Source organism: Drosophila bipectinata, chromosome XR (genome assembly GCF_030179905.1).
Source record: "Drosophila bipectinata strain 14024-0381.07 chromosome XR, DbipHiC1v2, whole genome shotgun sequence".
In the NCBI taxonomy this organism is placed as follows: domain Eukaryota; kingdom Metazoa; phylum Arthropoda; class Insecta; order Diptera; family Drosophilidae; genus Drosophila; species Drosophila bipectinata.
In genome coordinates, this window is record NC_091735.1 from 7,301,998 (window position 1) to 7,316,353 (window position 14,356).

The 14,356-nt window shown below is 46.9% G+C and overlaps 1 pseudogene; it reads right to left on the reverse strand.

Moving 5' to 3' along the window:
• Positions 1-4,465: 4,465 nt before the first annotated feature.
• Positions 4,466-6,279, reverse strand: LOC122321416 (thioredoxin-1-like; annotated as a pseudogene).
• Positions 6,280-14,356: the final 8,077 nt, after the last annotated feature.

Consider the following 14,356-nt stretch of genomic DNA (forward strand, 5'->3'; position numbering starts at 1 on the left):
GCGCTTGTAGTAATCGGTTTTCAATCTTTTCTTGTTTTTTTGGAAAAGAACTATCGACTTTAAGCGTCGAAATCACGTGGAAAAGACTTCAACTTTCCAAAATGGCGGTTGTTAAAGAAAATAGTATTACTTTTTCTATTTTACGATCTCGAGACACACCGTACAGAGTTGGAGCTGCTTCTGCCATTAGGTATTAAATCATTTGATAAACACAATTTTTGAAAGTTTTCAAAATCAGGTTGAAGACTGCATTGGGCAGAGAGTTCGTTAAAGCAGGGGGCAAGTCATTAATAAAAAGAGTAAACAGTAGCGTGCAAAGATGACTCCCGAGGGCCCCAGATGTAGCACGTACCAAGAGGAAATGTATATTTTTAAATAACACTCTTTGTGTTCTTCCATCTCAGTAGCTGGATATCCACGTAAGGAGGTCTATAAGGAATCCCAGCATGTTCAGGTTACTGAACAAGAGTGACTAAAGTCTTTACTAAAGTCTGTGTAGATAAAATCCCTTTGAAATCCCTTTCGAATGCCATGACAAAGGATATCAACTCCAGTAAATGAGTGGTGGTGGAGCGACGTTTAATGAAGCCATTCTGATATGGAGAGATGATCGAAGAGCAAAGGTGTTGCAAACGAGGAGTAATTAATTTGTGAAATAACTTTGGAATTGCCGATAATTTAGAGATACCTCTGTAGTTAGCAGCATTCGACTTTTTCCCTTTTTTATGTAAGAAGTTATGAAAGATTCCTTCCACTTAAGGGGAAAAGTCGAGGCTTCCAAGTCTATGAAGAGGTTTGCACATGGCACAGTATCTTAGCACACAGCCTGGTACTCCGTCGGGGTCTGGCGAATAAATAGGTTCGACCTTTAGGAGATAAGATAATAAGCTATTCTTGGAGAAAAACGGACAGAAAATAAGATTTGCTGAGTGAATTTTGTATGCGTAAGGGTGATCTGTCGACTTAGGCGGAGAATAAGTTGTTTGAATAAATTTTGCGAATAGATCGGCAATGGTCTGATCAGACGTCGTAGATGAATTTTCAAACGTAAGCAGAGGTAAGCGGCAGCGGCGTGTATAATTCCTGTAACATTCAGCGGTATGCACGGTAAAATTTGACGGAGCTAGTAGATATCTTGAAAAATATATACTACAGCAGGTTTCTTATATATTCTAAGTAAGAGCATATTTTTAGTATTTCAGGGAGCAGCGCAACTGAGCTTGAGTGAAAACTTGCCCAGGCAGATGAGTGACAATCTGCAAACGGGACTTGGAGTGACGTCATCGCTGCAGTTGCCGGCACAAATTAGTGAAAATTTGCCGCCACAATGGAGTGGAAATTTGGCGCCGACGCTCTGGCGGCCATTGTGCAAACGGGCAACCTGTCACACGGACACACACACCAACAACAACAGTAGGCTATTCTCCGCCGTGTGACCACCACGGCGCAGCCTGGACTAGGTTATGTTCATCCGCCACGGGAGCCGACTCACACTTTGGAGGTATCTGCACCATCGCCCCAGTCATATGGAGTAGCGACGGCGAGCATACCTGCATGAACGTAGATTGCCTGATCTTCCCGATTTCGAGGGTCAGCCAGAGGAATGGCCAATATTCGTGTGCGCTTTCACGGAGACAACGCCAGCCTACCAGTGCACCCAATTGAAAAATAACCAGAGGCCAGTGAAAGCCCTGAAGGGCGAGGCCTGCGAGACAGTGAAGTCGCTGCTCATCCATCCTAACAACGTAGAAGCTGTTATGGAGCAGCTTCAATTCCAGTATAGACGTGCGGAGCTACTCATCCGTAGTTGGCTACGATAGCGTGTGCGATGTGCAGCCAATTCAGGAGGCCAACGTCGCAAGGATCGTGCCGTTCGCGACGAAGGTGAGCAACCTGGCAGCGTTCCTGCAGTCAACCACGATTGGCAACCAGCACCTAGGGAACCCAACCCTAATGAAGGAGCTGATCGCCAAGTTGCCGCTGAGCAAGAGGTTGGACTGGGCGAAGCACGCGGTCACGATACAGCTGTATCCGACAGTGGTGCACCTGAGCGAATGGCTTCATGAATTCGCAAGACTGGTGTGCACTGTCACGGATGCTGGAGCCAAGGAGCAATCGAAGCGAAGGATCCTGCACGCGAATAGTGTTCGCGTTTCTAGGCGTTTCTACAACGATGCGGATCGAGTCCGCGAGAAAGCTGAGGCTATGCTTTTCGTGTCTGGAGCCGCGGATGCAATGTTCACGGATCCACCTACTGTCCAGGATGTCACCTGGACATCCCAGACGGCCGCCAGTCGCAGATGGAGGCCGCAGGAGGGATCATAGAAGCAGTCAGGACCGACGGCTGTACAGAGACAGCAGCAAGCGGAGAGGAATGCCACGACCAGTGGATTCCAACGAGAGGAGCCGTCCTTCGACAGCCGTAGTTATAGACGCGGGGCGTGAGCAGGATGAAAGGCGATCGAAGTGTGACCGCCAGGAATTGCCGCATCGAAACCTGAGCTGCGTCGATTCGATTGGATGCCACCTACTATTCCGGATTCTACCCGTGACGCTGTACGGAAAGAATACGCAGGTCGACACCTATGCACTGCTGGATGAAGGATCGTCTGTCACGCTCATCGACGACGAACTCATCCGCAGCCTGAACCTGAAGGGCGAGAGTCGCCAACTGAACGTGCAGTGGTTTGGTATGCGACCGGGCCGCTACGGAGAGACAACGAGGTGAGACTGCAAGAGAGCTACAATATGGCGCTCAAGAGACTCGTTAACATCGAGAGAAAAATCAGGCGCGATGTGTTCTTCGCGCGGGCCTATAAGGCACAATGGAAGATTACGTCAAGAAGGGGTACGCACGACGACTGGAGCCCCAGGAAGTCTAGAGGTTTCAGGAAGGCAATTTTTGGTACCTGCCGCACTTCGGGGTGGAAAACCCGAACAAACCTGGAAAAATCCGGCTGGTCTTCGTCGCGGCTGTCAAGATGAACGTCGTTTCCCTTAATTCAGCGCTAATGAAAGGCCCACAGCGCTACAAGCCCCTCCCAGCAGTGCTCTTCCTTGTGCAGACATGGGCAGTTGGGGTTTGTGCAGACATCAAGGAGATGATTCATCAGGTACTGATGCAGCCACAGGACAGATGTGCCCAGAGGTTCCTGTGGAGAAACGGAGATGACCAGCGGGAGCCGGACGTATGTGAAGACCTTGAATGCCTCGCAGTACAGAAGCACGGATCCGCGTGTTCCACTCCCATTATAAAATAGGTTTAAATGGATTTAATCTCCTCTTGAATAGAGAGTATCTCCTCGTCCCAGCTTACCATCCATTGCTGGATATGTGAAAAAAGTCGTACACGCCAAGTGTGCCGGATTCAATTCCTCAGTTTCCGATGCCATTTCCCGTAGGTATGGTCTCCATTGTTGTTTTTTATTATTTTTTTTTTGCGGTCTTTTAGAATTTAAGAAATGGGTTGTGCATCAATTAGAGCTTCAGCTAGCATTCCTGTGTTCATCATAAGGCTTAGAGGCCCAGACGACCAAGGGGCGCTCGAGAAACGATTTATTTGTATATGTTAAGCTATTTGTAATATGTTAAGCTAAGAGAAGTTAGTAAAGAAATTTAAACTGCTATATTTTAAATTTGAAGGACAGGAAAGTGATGGTTTATTAATGAGGTTGTCGGGTCAAGCAGCAAGCAACTAATTTAAGCATAATAATTAATTAGTAACTGATGTTTTGTTGGTCGCAAGCCGATTCTTTTTCGGCCGCTCGGCTTTGCTACTTCGGCGTTTAAAGTTAGCGAGCATCCGCTCAGCCTATTCTGGAAGGTTGGCGCCACTCTCGTTCGTCTTCTTACTGCGCTCGCATCCTAAATTGGATTTCAAATATTGTGCATAAATCCTAATTTCATATGCGGCCTGAATAAAGTTTATAACGTTGAAATTAATTAAATTCTGATTTTTTATTTACGGCATTGAAAACGCTCAATGACCAAACAGAGGTTATGTAGAAAAACTACACCGAGCATTATCCTACGATTTGTTAAGCTTGGTAATTTTAGTAAGAGTCTACTATTATATGTTGGAAGGTGAAGATTTGCATTCCACTTAAGACAGTAAGAAAGTTAAAAAATTCTTTTGTACGGACTCTATGCGGTCCTGATGTACTCCATATTGGGGACTCCAGACACATGAACCATGAAATGACCATGACTTTTGACCACCTTTTAATGAAACCAAGGACTCCTTTAGCCTTATAAACCATTGGGGAAATATGGGAATAGGACGCCAAGATCATTAACCTGAGTTAATTTTTCTAAGGCAATCCCATAGAGAGTATACGTAGCCTGCAGAGGGAAAGAACGATAAAAAAAAAAGCTTGCATTTTTTTTTAAGCTAAAATATAGTTAAGAATGAAAAATAAATAAGAATCGTTACACATGCTGCCTGGGTGGAGAATCGGGAAGGATCCTACTTGACCAACTTGGCCATCATGTGGGTCAGCTTTTCCTCGTCGGAGCTCGAGAATCGGCCCACTTTGCGATTATTTTTGAGGGTGACGAACGTGGGCATGCTCTGGACGCGGTACTTCTCCGAGAGCTTCTCGAACTTGTCCACATTGACCTTGAGGTCCTTGAGAACCACCGCCTTGGTGGAGTACTTCCGCGCCAGGGACTTGACGGTGCTGTCGATGGCCTTGCAGGGACCGCACTAGTCGGCGTAGAAGTCCAAGACCAAGTGCTTGGTGCTGGCGTCCTCCATGCGCTTGTTGTAATCGGTTTTCAAGCTTTTCTTGTTTTTTTGGAAAAGAACTATCGACTTTAAGCGACGAAATCACGTGGAAAAGACTTCAACTTTCCAAAATGGCGGTTGTTAAAGAAAATAGTATTACTTTTTCTATTTTACGATCTTGAGACACACCGTACAGAGTTGGAGCTGCTTCTGCCGTTAGGTATTAAATCATTTGATTAACACCATTTATGGCCATTGGGCAGAGAGCCCGTTAAAGCCGGGGGCAAGTCATTAATAAAAAGAGTAAACAGTAGCGGGCAAAGATGACTTCCGAGGGACCCCAGATGTAGCACGTACCAAGAGGAAATGTATATTTTTAAATAACACTCTTTGTATTCTTCCATCTCAGTAGCTGGAGATCCACGTAAGGAGGTCTATAAAAAATCCCAGCATGTTCAGTTTACTGAACAAGAGTGACTAAAGTCTTTACTAAAGTCTGCGTAGATAAAATCCCTTTGAAATACCTTTCGAATGCCATGACAAAGGATATCAACTCCAGTAAATGAGTGGTGGTGGAGCGACGCTTAATGAAGCCATTCTGATATGGAGAGATGATTGAAGAGCAAAGGTGTTGCAAACGAGGAGTAATTAATTTGTGAAATAACTTTGGAATTGCCGATAATTTAGAGATACCTCTGTAGTTAGCAGCATTCGACTTTTTCCCTTTTTTATGTAAGAATTTATGAAAGATTCCTTCCACTTAAGGGGAAAAGTCGAGGCTTCCAAGTCTATGAAGAGGTTTGCACATGGCACAGTATCTTAGCACACAGCCTGGTACTCCGTCGGGGTCTGGCGAATAAATAGGTTCGACCTTTAGGAGATAAGATAATAAGGTATTCTTGGAGAAAAACGGACAGAAAATAAGATTTGCTGAGTGAATTTTGTATGCGTAAGGGTGATCTGTCGACTTAGGCGGAGAATAAGTTGTTTGAATAAATTTTGCGAATAGATCGGCAATGGTCTGATCAGACGTCGTAGATGAATTTTCAAACGTAAGCAGAGGTAAGCGGCAGCGGCGTGTATAATTCCTGTAACATTCAGCGGTATGCACGGTAAAATTTGACGGAGCTAGTAGATATCTTGAAAAATATATACTACAGCAGGTTTCTTATATATTCTAAGTAAGAGCATATTTTTAGTATTTCAGGGAGCAGCGCAACTGAGCTTGAGTGAAAACTTGCCCAGGCAGATGAGTGACAATCTGCAAACGGGACTTGGAGTGACGTCATCGCTGCAGTTGCCGGCACAAATTAGTGAAAATTTGCCGCCACAATGGAGTGGAAATTTGGCGCCGACGCTCTGGCGGCCATTGTGCAAACGGGCAACCTGTGACACGGACACACACACCAACAACAACAGTAGGCTATTCTCCGCCGTGTGACCGCCACGGCGCAGCCTGGACTAGGTTATGTTCATCCGCCACGGGAGCCGACTCACACTTTGGAGGTATCTGCACCATCGCCCCAGTCATATGGAGTAGCGACGGCGAGCATACCTGCATGAACGTAGATTGCCTGATCTTCCCGATTTCGAGGGTCAGCCAGAGGAATGGCCAATATTCGTGTGCGCTTTCACGGAGACAACGCCAGCCTACCAGTGCACCCAATTGAAAAATAACCAGAGGCCAGTGAAAGCCCTGAAGGGCGAGGCCTGCGAGACAGTGAAGTCGCTGCTCATCCATCCTAACAACGTAGAAGCTGTTATGGAGCAGCTTCAATTCCGGTATAGACGTGCGGAGCTACTCATCCGTAGTTGGCTACGCTAGCGTGTGCGATGTGCAGCCAATTCAGGAGGCCAACGTCGCAAGGATCGTGCCGTTCGCGACGAAGGTGAGCAACCTGGCAGCGTTCCTGCAGTCAACCACGATTGGCAACCAGCACCTAGGGAACCCAACCCTAATGAAGGAGCTGATCGCCAAGTTGCCGCTGAGCAAGAGGTTGGACTGGGCGAAGCACGCGGTCACAATACAGCTGTATCCGACAGTGGTGCACCTGAGCGAATGGCTTCATGAATTCGCAAGACTGGTGTGCACTGTCACGGATGCTGGAGCCAAGGAGCAATCGAAGCGAAGGATCCTGCACGCGAATAGTGTTCGCGTTTCTAGGCGTTTCTACAACGACGCGGATCGAGTCCGCATGAAAGCTGAGGCTATGCTTTTCGTATCTGGAGCCGCGGATGCAATGTTCACGGATCCACCTACTGTCCAGGATGTCACCTGGACATCCCAGACGGCCGCCAGTCGCAGATGGAGGCCGCAGGAGGGATCATAGAAGCAGTCAGGACCGACGGCTGTACAGAGACAGCAGCAAGCGGAGAGGAATGCCACGACCAGTGGATTCCAACGAGAGGAGCCGTCCTTCGACAGCCGCAGTTATAGACGCGGGGCGTGAGCAGGATGAAAGGCGATCGAAGTGTGACCGCCAGGAATTGCCGCATCGAAACCTGAGCTGCGTCGATTCGATTGGATGCCACCTACTATTCCGGATTCTACCCGTGACGCTGTACGGAAAGAATACGCAGGTCGACACCTATGCACTGCTGGATGAAGGATCATCTGTCACGCTCATCGACGACGAACTCATCCGCAGCCTGAACCTGAAGGGCGAGAGTCGCCAACTGAACGTGCAGTGGTTTGGTATGCGACCGGGCCGCTACGGAGAGACAACGAGGTGAGACTGCAAGAGAGCTACAATATGGCGCTCAAGAGACTCGTTAACATCGAGAGAAAAATCAGGCGCGATGTGTACTTCGCGCGGGCCTATAAGGCACAATGGAAGATTACGTCAAGAAGGGGTACGCACGACGACTGGAGCCCCAGGAAGTCTAGAGGTTTCAGGAAGGCAATTTTTGGTACCTGCCGCACTTCGGGGTGGAAAAACCGAACAAACCTGGAAAAATCCGGCTGGTCTTCGTCGCGGCTGTCAAGATGAACGTCGTTTCCCTTAATTCAGCGCTAATGAAAGGCCCACAGCGCTACAAGCCACTGCATCCCAGCAGTGCTCTTCCATTTTCGGAAAGGAGCAGTTGGGGTTTGTGCAGACATCAAGGAGATGTTTTATCAGGTACTGATGCAGCCACAGGACAGATGTACCCAAAGGTTCCTGTGGAGAAACGGAGATGACCAGCGGGAGCCGGACGTATACGAGATGCAAGTGATGACGTGCGGAGCAGCTTGCTTACCATGTTCGGCGGACTATGTGAAGACCTTGAATGCCTCGCAGTACAGCAGCACGGAACCGCGACCAGCCACGTCTATTAAGGAATAACACTACGTGGACGACTATGTCGACAGCTTCACCAATGAAGAAAAAGCTTTCGCCATTTCGATACGGGTGAGAGAAATTCATGCAGATGCAGGTTTTATCTTTTGTCGAACTTCCAGTTCGGAGAGTGTGGTCAGAGCGTTGAACCCACTTGAATCCATCGCTAGCGTTAAATAAACCGAAGCTGAGGAAAAGGTACTTGGTACATATGACTTCAAGTTCAGCGTCAAATATCATCAAGTCCCGAGAAGCGTGATGACAGAGGAACGCGTCCAAGAGGGAGTTCCTTAGCCTGCTCATGTCCACGTTTGACCCGATTGGATTCCTGAGCTGCTACATGGTGACTGCCAAATTGTTAATGCGAGAGATTTAGCGGAAAGGAGTCGAACTGAGACGAGCCGCTACCAAATAATTTGGCCGCAGCCTTTGAGGACTAGCGGCAACGAATGAGCCAAATCGAAGAGTTTTGATGTCCACGCTACTACTTCGGCGGTGGATGCTGCGGATGCTATAGCTGCACATTTTCGGGGACTCCAGTCAGTCGGCGTTCGCAGCAGCGGCCTATTGACGGGCCACTTACGAGAACGGAGACGTCCAGGCTCATTTCATAAGCTTCAACACGAAATGCGCTCCGATGAGGACTATGTCGACCCGACGACTGGAACTTCAAGCAGCAGTATTGGGCACAAGAATGATGGACACCGTCAAGCAGGAGCATGGTGTGGCGATCAGCGACTGCGTTTATGGACGGACTCAAAGACTGTGTTGCACTGGATAAGCAGCACCCACCGGAGATACAAGCAGTTCGTCGATAACCGGGTGGCAGAGATCTTGGAATCCACGGAGGCGTCCCAGTGGAGATGGGAAAACGTGGCAACGTCGTCCATTTGCCGAAAACGTGGCAAATGACAGGACGAGGCCGCGCAAGGCCGTGGACCTGAGCATCGATTCGCGATAGCTAAGCGAGCCACTATTTCTACGAGGACCAGAGGAGAGCTGGCCAAGATCGAGTGAAGGATGGATTCCACCGATGACTGACGAAGAGGAAATATAATGTGAGTTTGCCTTGGTTATGGTAAATTTCATATCCTTGCAGAGCTTCTCCAACTACAATCGACTGGCGAGGAGCACCGCAGGGGTGCACAGATTTATTCGACGGTGTCTTGGAATACGATACGGTGAAGAGGATCACGAACTGAAGCTGAGGTACGGAAATCGCAGCGAGAAGCGTTTGCTGAAGACAGCCAAGGAAAAGCCGCCAAGGGAAGCCGACTGCATGGACTGTCCCCATACTTCGACGAGGATGGAGTAATGCGAGCCAGCGGAAAAATCGACGACGCGACGAATGTTCCATACAGCGCACGTTGGCCCTACTGTCTCACAAGGAGGCATTGGCGGATAACAAAACACGATGGCAACCATCGGAGCGATCCGGCAGAAGTTCTGGACTACGAACATACGGAGGCTGCTACGGAGGGTGGTGAGCAAATGCAACGTTTTTAAGCTGCGAGGAGCACGACCAACTCAGCCTGAGATGGGTCCCCTGCCAGAGTTTACCGGATTGGACTATTTTGGACCGCTATTTGTGACGGTTGGACGTCGCATGGAAATGAGGTGGGTGGCACAGTTTACGATTTGTCCACCGATTCCTGCATAATCGTCATAAGGAACTACATGAGCCGACGTGGACCCGTCGTCAGGATTAGGAGCGACAATGGAAAGAACTTCGTTGGAGCTAACCGCGAGGCTAAGAGGTTCAGCGAAGTGTTCGAGACTGTACAGATCCAGAGCGAGCTGTTGTCTAAAGGAGTTGAATGGATCTTCGATTGCCCAGGGAACCCAGCTGAGGGTGGCGCCTGGGAGAGGATGGTGCAGTGTGTGAAGAAGGTGCTGGCGCACACGATGAAGGAACTCGCGCCTAAGGAGCACGTGCTGGAGAACCTGCTGATTGAAGCGGAGAGTAAAGTAAACTCTTGTGCGCTCACACATCTACCAGTGTCGGTGGACCAGGAGGCTCCACTGACACCCAACGACTTGCTGAAGGGAGCACCCAATGCTTCAGATCTTCCCAAGCATGACGGACAGGAGTCCCTGAGATGCGCTACCAGGAAGCAGTGGCGCATTGCAAGGATGATGCGGGATCGGTTCTGGAAGCGATGGGTGCATGAGTATCTGCCGACTCTTGTGCGCAGGGAGAGATGGTGCAAGCACTCCGAGTCCATTTGTCGAGGAGACCTAGTGTTCATCTGTGATTCACCCACAAATGGCTTACGAAGCTTACGAAAGCTTCATTTGTCAGCTTACGATGTGGGCAGTTGGGACGAAGGCGGTATATATGAACATATAATGTATAAAGATTTAGCGGGCAAAATGATTTTAATGCAAATAAATTCTGTCACCTAACTCTTGTGATTTCACCTTTTTAGAAGCAAAGAAAGAACTATCAGAATATAGTTTAGGGAGTTTGCTACGTAGCCCTCTAGTATCCTTATAGGTAAGTGTTAGTGACGATATTAGTTTTTTGGGTTAGTGGACAAAGAAGAGATGGAAGGTTGGTCCGTGGTTCTGATATGGGGAAGACAATATATCACTCCCACTGGTCTTTTTTCTTTATATAACTAGGCTGATGTTTTTGGACAAAAATTTTCTCTGATTAAAAACTGGATGAACAAATCGTCTTGAACATCAGCGCGGGCACATAGATATTGAAAGGAGAGGTTGAGGAGGAAATCTTATATAATTATAATTATATTTAGCTATGTCATCCACTGTCATTGCTATGTCATCCACTTTCATGTCATTGCTACCCAATTTTAGTAATGAAGACCACGTAGCCGCAGCCATAGATAGCCCAAAGGGCCCTCTAAGGGTGTGTTCGGTGTATATGGGCCACGACCACGAAGCCCTCCCCCCGCACCCGCTACTCAAACAGCTGGTGGAAGATAGCAGGAAGCACAAGATCGACCTGATCATAGGTTGCGTTGCCAACGACCATCATCATCAGTGGGGAAGCTTTATTTGAGAACTTTATTCGACTAACAGTACGCAACACGAGAAAAGCGAACTGGGAGTTATATAAGAAAAAACTAGAAAGATCTTTGGGGAAATTCCTGGATGCCATGGTGGACACGCTTACGGCAGCGTGCGCCAGGGCATTCAATAAAGCTTGTCCCAAAATCAGATCGGGCAGTAGCAAGTCAAAGAAACCACCATGGTGGTCGCAAAGACTTGCGCCCTTTAAGACTAAGGCCCGCAAAGCCTTTAATTTCGCCAGTAAGGCGGACACGGAGACAGCCAGGGAGACGTACAAAGCGAACCTTAGGCAGTACAACAAAGAACTGCGTAGAGCAAAAAGGAATGCCTGGACCAAGTTCTGCGCGAACAATCAACAAACATCAGAGGCCTCCCGACTCCGGAAGGCCCTCGCAACAACTGCACCAAATGTAGGATATATTAAAACCTCGGAAGGTAACTGGACAACGTCCAGCAAAGAAACCCTAGAGGCTCTCACAGAGGCACATTGCCCGGGATGCTCTTTGGAAGAAAAAACCCTGGAAACGAAAAGACAGGGGGACAGCCTCTCCCTCCCCCCCAACCAACTCGAATACCTATTCAAGATTCAAGCCTTTCAAATCCCGAGGCCCAGATGGCATTGTCCCGGTTCAACTAATTAAAGCCGGAACTAATCTGTGGTCATGGGTCAGGAAAGCTTTCACAGCAATTTTCAGAATAGGCATCGTACCCGCAATGCATTTGCCTTCTCTGGGACATTTTTCCAGACTTTATGTGACTGCTTGACGGACAAACTTAGGGTCCTCTCAGTTAGGAATGGACTAGGTGTAAACCCATCCAAAACCGAGCTTGTCCTCTTCACCAGGAAGTACAAAATACCAAACCTAGTACCTAGGGATTATGCTAGACAGGAAACTGGGCTGGAAGTCAAACACTATGGATAAAGCTAACAAGGCAACCATCGCGCTCTATACATGCCGAAAAGCCATTGGTCTTAAATGGGGAATGTCCCCAAAAATAGTAAGATGGCTTTACACAGCGGTCATAAGACCCATCCTTTTCTACGGGGTGGTGGTCTGGTGGCCTGCTCTCACAAACTCCACATGTAGAGAGAGACTTAGGAAAACGCAAAGGATGGCGGAGGTCTGTATCACAGGCAGTCTGCGTACCACATCGACAGACGCCCTAGACTTCATACTCGACCTATTACCCGTAGAGATAATGGGGGCCAAAATAGCCACGCTATCGGCAATTAGGCTACGCGAGACGGGCATATGGAAAAGGAGCGAGTATGGACATACCAAGTTGTACCTACATCATTGCACGCCAACGGGGGCAACAGACTACTGAATACCAGTTAAGCATCCCACCTTAAAATTTAAGGTATCCATTCCAACAAGGGAGGAATGGGCCACACAAATCCCGGGACCAGCCGGTTCCCTTCATATTTACACAGACAGTTCAAAATTGAATGGCCAGGTGGGAAGCGGTTTCCATGGCAAACGGCTGTGTCTAAATGAGTCCTTCAGACTCCCCGACCACTGTAGTGTGTTCCAAGCAGAAGTAATAGCTATCGGGGAAGCACTTAGATCCCCAGCACTTACTGGCAATCAAGACGCAATCTGTATCTTCTCAGACAGTCAAGCGGCACTCAAAGCCCTTGATGGATTCTCATCCAACTCCAGGACAGTGAATGACTGTCGCAGATCTCTTCACGAGATGGCAGAACAGTATGACATCCACCTCATATGGGTGCCCGGACATAGGGACCACGAGGGAAATTGCGCCGCTAACGAACTAGCAAGGGCAGGCTACGTGTAGGCTAAAATGTAGGGATCACTTTGACCGCGCAGCACTGAGGAATTGGAGAAATTTCCAATACTGCAGGAATTCACCCATGATATGGCCTCTCCGCTTTAGGAAGAGATCAATGATGCTTATCGCCCTCAATAGGCAGGGCTGCAGTCTGGCAGTCAAGGCCATCACGGGACAAGTTTATTCAATAATCATTCAAACATACTCTTATTTTTTAAGGACCTTGCGTCATACACAAATCTTTCGAGGGCCTATTTGGTTTCGACAGCAAATGAAAAACAAATTTTAATTTCCAATCGCTCCAATTGCTGAATTTTTCTGGCTGGGCTGTCCGTCTATGCACAACTCGATTGTTGATTCTTCGGGCTTTTATATAATACATATGACATAATTTAGGGTTAAACAGATAAAAGTACGACAATATTCTCAATCATTCATATGGTGAAGTAACGGCATTACAATTATTTCCTTGAAATATGGGATCGCGACTGCTTTACAAATAAACTGATAAAATTCAAAAATTTCTTGAAAAGATAAAGGCTCCGTGTCTACTAGGTATTAGGTAGATCCAAGTCAGAAGATCTTATAGGCCACATATAAAAGTTCCGCACATTCTTTAATCGTCTTCCTCTAAATGTATTTTTCATAATTGATTCTATTCACATCGAAATATCTCCTTCAATGTAACAAACATTGTTAGGTTCCTTCTGGATTAAGGTTCAATCGCTTCTTTTTAATATTATTAAATTGTTTCTGTCTTGGATGGTTAAATTCGGTTCTTCGTCCATTTTCTGGTGAATTTGCTCCAGAATGATTGTTGGCTTTCTGTCAAAATGTGTTGAAAATAATTTTTAAATGCATAAACAAAGCCTTTAACTGGATCGACAACCTGTTTCACCGTTTCTTTTACATGTAGTAAGCTATGTATGTATGTTAAATGACACTATTTTTTTCAAATATTATTGGAAAATTAAAAACACATAGGTTCAACATTGCTGACACGGTTTCAAATTAACGTTTCGCTGATATGGGGAGCAAAGCATCCTATACGCACAATGCACTAAGAAAAACACATAGTATTGGTCGTCAGATAATTTATTTTTGAGAACGAAAATCCGTATTTTACAATCATTGCACATTGGGATGAAATGGCATTATTTTGGCCAAAACCTGAAAAGTTCGTTTTAATATATCAATAATGTTACAATTATTTCAAGTTAAGAAAAGTCCCTAGACATCGAAAATATTTAATTTGTATTTTATTGTAAAGCCCTCGTCTTGCACCAGCTCTTGAAAGTGACCTTTTCTTGCCACGCGGTGCGTGCACGCTTGCTGATTAGTGAAGTTCCTAAATTTTGGCGTTCTCGAATTTTTAAACAGTTTTACCAATTAAAATACTTTAAAATGAAAAATGTTTCGCATGGTATGTAGAAAATATTTGTATAAGTGTTTAATTATATGTGCTTTTGTGTTGTCATGT